The following is a 6,357-nucleotide window of genomic DNA, read 5'->3' on the forward strand; positions in this document are numbered from 1 at the left end:
TGTCGAATTTTACGAGGTAGGAATAGAGCTGTTTGTAAATAATTTTTTCAAATATTTTTGATAGAATGGGTAGATTTGATATTGGTCTATAATTGTTTATGTCCGCCGGATTGCCTCCTTTATGGACTGGCGTTACTCTTGCTTTTTTGAGGATATCAGGGAAGGTGTGATACTCTATAGATTTGTTGAACAGCAGTGCTATGGGTGGGGCAAGGGCATGGGAGGCTCTCTTGTACACAATGGACGGAATTTCACTGGTGTTCCCTGCCTTGGTTTTTAGAGAATGTATGATGGACACAACATCTGCCGGGCTGATTGGTGAAAGGAGAAGAGAGTTTGGATAGCTGCCTATTAAAGAGAGAGATATTTCTTGAAATGTTGTCACATTAACGTCTACATCTTCCTTCCTTCTGACATATAGATTTTAATGTTAATTAGCATATATGGAAATAAATTACACAATTTATAGGCTGGTGTGAAGGGCTTCACACTCTTAGAGCAAGCCATCAAGAAACTGTACAGTATCAAATGCATATATCTTCGCTTTCACTTCAGTTATATTTATGACAAGTATTTAAAGTGTAGCATATATTTCTGCCTTTCTGTTGACATAGAAAACTTTCGTTTATTACATTATCTAGATAAAATTAGCATTGATCTTCAAAAGGTTGTAGTTGTAACTTCCATTATAAACAACATTATTATTGCAAACAGTAAGAGTTTCAAAGTCTCATTTGTATGGATATCTTCTCATATAGGTGTTGTCCAGCATGATGACACAAACAAGGGAGCTAAAACTGAATGTGATAAGCCTGAAGTTGAGTGGGATATGGGCATTCCAATCTCTTCTGTCAAAGCTGCAATATTTTAGGAAATTAGGGAAGACAGAAGAGCAGTCACTGACACACAAAAGCCAGAAAGCAAGAGTATAAAGAGCTATGACATGTTTATGTGCCTCTGTAACCTTTTCCACTACCGCCCACAAGATGATATATGGGGTGCATAATTAATGAACTAAACTAAGTAAACATGTTTAGAATCGAGAATTATATGAACGGACAGCATAAAACTTCCACTAGTGTCACAATGACAGTGTGACATTGTAATTGCCAGAATTAGGCTAGGATATCGATATGTATCGCAGGTGGCTGCAGGTAATGAATAGCCCCCAATGGTGAATATTCCAATTGTAAACTATGTGAACAAGAGCTGGGACATACTCACCAACACTATATCTGTGATTGCCCTGTTATAAGTGACTTCAGACCAAATGGTATAAGGTACTTTGAACTCTGTAATTACTTCATACACTTAGGAATATTGGAAGATATTCTTATGCTGTACCCGGATTTTGCTAACGGAGGCTAATAGATCAGCCTTATATTTTATGTTCTCACCTGATTGTTACCTTGAGGTAGGCCCGTAAGTGGTAGTCCTCTTGAACCATTAACAGTATCAATAGATGATACTGGAGATCTGTGGAGGTGCGACTGGACCCTGCGTGACGGGAGATGTATCCCTTGTTTCCTGTGATTGATTGATGAGGATTAAGCCACCCAAAAGGTAGCACGGGCATGAATAGCCCGTAAGTGGTGTTCTTGTTAGTCACAGTTGATTTTTTTTTATTGAGGCTGGTATTTTATCCCCTGATTCCATGTATAACTAACCATCCTGTGAGATGGGAATATTTAATGAACTTATAGCTAGTTTTTGATATACACTGTGTAATCTTTCATATAGAATAGGGTAGCAGCACATTACTGTGTATACCTAAGCTTGTTAATAATAACAAAAAAAAAGTTAGTTTCTATCGATAGGGAGAGCGATGGTTCAAAAATCCTTCTTTAAAATATGAATATCTTTCCTATCTCACTAAGATCTAATCTCTGTGATTAAAATGCAAAATTGACTTTGTCACTGCCTTTTTGATAACGTATACAATCATAAGCTTATTTGTGAATCTCTATTAAACAGTAAGTCAGAAAGCGTGTAAGGTTCCGTGTTCCATGTCTGAAGAAACAGGGAGATTTTACATAAATACAGTACATGATAGTTTAAGTAGCGAACGCATACCAACAAATAACGATTAGTATCTATAACAAAAATATTGTTCTATGGAGTTGATTTAACTTCCAACCATGTATTTTTAAATAATCTTTAACGTTTTCTGGCTAGTTATGTTAGATTTGATTAAAAATACGCATTCTACTTGTTAATATCGTTAGATTTGATTAAAAATACGCATTCTACTTGTTAACATCATAAATTAAATTTGCGATAATTTGAGCAGAGAAGTTCGACGACTGGATCAGTGTACAGAAGGTTGATATGCCAGCAAACACTTTCCAGAGAGCAATATATCTTGGATAAGTCGCACCACGATATTGTTGCTTGGACCATCGACTTCCTTTGATATATACAAAAATATTATAATAATAATAATTTTTATTTAGGTAAAGGTACATACATAAAGAGATTTTACAAAGTTTGTTGGCTTTATAGATAGAGCTAGTACATACAATGCCTAAAGCCACTATTACGCAAAGCGTTTCGGGCAGTATTACATATTTACATCTTATTTTGTTATGAAATGATATTTTTTCAGAGTAAAATTATGTTTTCTCATTTTCTGCATCCAGCATCCACATTATAGTAAGTAAATATACCATATTACTTCATTGCTTACGTAATGCTAGGAAGGTTTGAGTAGCTTTGGGTCTTTAGTGGACAGAATCTCCAATAGATGGGGCGAGAGTCGCCCCATCTCTCTCGACCGGGCGGGACTCGAAACTTAAATTAAAATTGCTATATCATTGGTCTCCAACATGATATATTTCCTTTGATGCACTCACAATAACGATTATAGCTCTGTCTTTCTGGAGGCATGTAATATTTTAGGCTTTATTAGCGTATCTTTGTTAATTACACAACATATTGGCAAGTGCGTAGGCGTCTGCACTCCATGACCGAAAAGCTACTGAACGCCACTATAAAAACATATATATCTTCACTTGAGCTTTAAATATGTCTAATGTAATGTATTTAAAATAAAGCTTATATTTCTATCTTTCTTAAGACGTGTAAAACATTTGTGTTTATTAACGAATTTACGTAAAATAAACATTCTTCTGAGAGAGTTGCTCTGTCGCTCAGTCTATGCGGGGGTCGGAGCTCGGCGATTATTAAAATACATGAATCTTCATTAGAACTTTAATTATGTCTATGATGAAGTGTTTAAAATGAGCCTTATATTCCTATCTTTCTTGAGGCATATAAAAAATTTACGATTATTTACAAATTTACGTGAAATAAGCATTGTTCTGAGAGAGAGTTGCTCCGTCGATCGGTGTCTGGAGTCGGAGCTCGGCTATTATAAAAGTACACGTATCTTCGCTTTAAATTTAAATATGCCCATGGTAAGGTATTTAGAACGAAGCTTATATATCTGTCTTTCTTGTGACATATAAAACTCTTACGTTTATTAAGGAATCTGCGTGAAATAGGCATGGTTCTGAGATGAATGCTGCGGTTTTCGAGTTTGACGAGCGATGAAAACTGCCACTTTTATACAACTACAAATATCTTCGGTTTTACTTAAAATATTTGTCTGGTAGAGGTTTTACATATAGATCGCGTTTCTGTCTTTCTTCTGACTAATAAATAATTTTGGTTTAATCAGTTATCAAGATGTTTTCAACAATATTCTTTCAGCGTTCGTCTTTTCCAACTTGGGCGACCCTTTTGGAAGCGCGATACTTGGGTTAACCCATCCTATAGTTGGGTCTGTTTCCAACTGGGGTTCGAATAATGGCACTGTGTTTATTGTGAAATTCCCCCAGAGTGCATGACATCAAATGTTCCCCAAAATATAATTTTTCTTTGCAAAAGGATAAATTACCGTCCCTGAACATGTCTATGTAAACATAATTACCAAATTCCACTTACTTTGGCTGTGAGGGCGTGGACAAGGTGCGCTGTGACGTCTTCAGGGCCTGTCGCCCGTGTGTGAAGCTCCCAGACACGGTCGCGCAGGCCATTCAAGCACCGCGTGTTGCCACAAATATATTTTCAAATATTTTTTCTATGCATTTCCAATGCGGTTTTATTTGTTTCTTTTATCGTATATGATGCATATTTGTGACCTTTACAATATGTATACAGTAGAATGTTCATAATTTTCCATGGAACTGTGATACATGTGTCAGTAATGTGTCTGCAATAAATGTTTATTGTCACAATATTACATGGTAAAAATTCACTAAACTTACAATATGTACAGTTTCACACACTATTTACACAGTAACACACTGTATTACACACTCAGTACTTTGGAGGTGCGTAATAGTCAACGAAGTAATCCATGGTACACAGTGCGACTTTGCTCTCCTTGCACCAGCTACAGCTACGATTTTCGTTTCCTGTTTCATCGTTATGTGTGCTTGCAAATAACGCACTCGCGTGCACCCTTCGCTTTAGTACTTGTAGGTGGTATGTAGCCAAGCTTGTAAAGCATAAGGTAGTATTGAAACGATTTTAGGAAAAGCTCAATTTGTAAGGTAGTCTTGAAAAGATCGCTTTGTAAGGTCCCACACAGGAAGAGATTCAGCTAGCCTCAAAGAGTGTCCATCAGTCAGGAAGAGATTCAGCTAGCCTCAAAGAGTGTCCATCAGTCAGGAAGAGATTCAGCTAGCCTCAAAGAGTGTCCATCAGTCAGGAAGAGATTCAGCTAGCCTCAAAGAGTGTCCATCAGTCAGGAAGAGATTCAGGTATTCTTGAAAATATCAATGAACACCACCACCATGGAAGCCGCTAACACTTCATCTATGCTACTTGTATCAGATGCATCGTCACTGAACGCAGAAAACGATTCATCTATGTATCATCTATATAAATTCGAGATGGCAAGGGTGGGGCTCAGAGCTACACCTGGATACGCTCGCTGTATCATTCTCATAGGTGCTGTATCACTGGCATCCGACCGTTGTGTTAAGCCCTTATTGCGCCTAGCTTCACCAATGTTATGACCCTTATGTTCTTCAAACAATAGGGCCTGAATTTCACCGACTGAGCGCAGTCTTTCAACACCGTGTGGGACAGGTGTTTGAGAGCCAGAGGCACGTGTGCTACAATGGTTGCTCACGCAGTACTAACCCAGCAGCCCTTGTCTTTCATACTCATTATAGCAAAAGGTTCGTTCAGTGTTTGTTGGGTAGGCTGCTCCATTATGACAATCTTTCTTTGTTTCAAATGTGTTCCATTTGTTTTGTATTTGTCACTTACGTCTCAATAATGGAGCAGTCTACCCGACAAACACTGAACGAACCTTTATGGCATTTGTCCATTTTTCAAATTGTTTCAAGTTCTTTTATTTTTGTTTTTTTTTTATTTAAGAAACATGGAGCAGCTGACCTGTAGACAACCGAACGAACCTTTTTGACATTTGTACCGGTTTTCAAAATTCTTCATTTTTTTTATTATTTACGTTTTTTGTATGTAAGAAACATGGAGCAGCCTACCTGCCGACCCCCGAACGAACCTTTTGCTATAAGACAAATGAAAAATAAATATTGAACACATTTGAAGAAAGGAAAATGTCATAATGGTTTATTCAGTGTATGTAAGGTTGCTTCTCCATTATTGAGACGTAAATGACAAATACAAAACAAATGGAACACATTTGAAACAAAGAAAGATTGTTATAATGGAGCAGCCTACCTGCCGAACGAACCTTTTTGACATTTGTTGCATATCAGACATTTCATTTCTTTTTTCCTACAAAAACGTCAATGCTTTGCAACATCTCAGCAGTCACCCTTTTATATTATTTATATTTATTTTAGTAAATCACCCTGATTTACTAAAGAGGAACTTAACAATATGCCTTCAGCCGAACAAGTCTATGTGGGTGGGGACGAGGACAGGTTGACGAGTTTAACAGTTACCAGGGAGGATGTTCTTAAACAAATAGTAAAACTCAAACCAAACAAAGCCCCAGGGCCGGATGAAGTGTTTGCCAGGGTGCTTAAAGAATGCAAAGAGGAGCTTTGTGACCCACTGTCAACCATATTTAATAAATCAATAGAGTCAGGCAGAGTGCCAGAGTTTTGGAAAGTTGCTAATGTGATACCAGTTTTTAAGAAAGGAGATAGATCACTTGCGTCTAACTATCGACCAATTAGCCTAACGTCTATTGTGGGAAAGTTACTCGAATCCATAATAGCAAATAAAATTCGTCTTCATCTTGAAAAACATAAATTAATAATTGAGTCGCAACATGGTTTTATAAATGGCCGTTCATGTTTAACAAATTTGTTATCTTTTTATTCTAGCATTGTTGAGGCAGTTGATAGTGGTAAG

The 6,357-nt window shown here is 37.1% G+C and overlaps 1 long non-coding RNA gene across 1 annotated transcript in view; it reads right to left on the bottom strand.

Moving 5' to 3' along the window:
- LOC138358426 (uncharacterized) overlaps window positions 1-4,401 on the bottom strand; it is a 41,354-nt gene extending 36,953 nt beyond the window's left edge. The window contains exons 1-2 of the long non-coding RNA XR_011225358.1: window positions 3,946-4,401; window positions 1,398-1,527 (exon numbers count right to left, since the gene is read on the bottom strand). This is a non-coding gene — a long non-coding RNA (uncharacterized lncRNA). The remainder of the gene's footprint in view (window positions 1-1,397; window positions 1,528-3,945) is intronic.
- Between the last annotated feature and the right edge of the window lie 1,956 nt (window positions 4,402-6,357).

The sequence above is a fragment of the Procambarus clarkii genome, chromosome 83 (genome assembly GCF_040958095.1).
Source record: "Procambarus clarkii isolate CNS0578487 chromosome 83, FALCON_Pclarkii_2.0, whole genome shotgun sequence".
Lineage (NCBI taxonomy): Eukaryota > Metazoa > Arthropoda > Malacostraca > Decapoda > Cambaridae > Procambarus > Procambarus clarkii.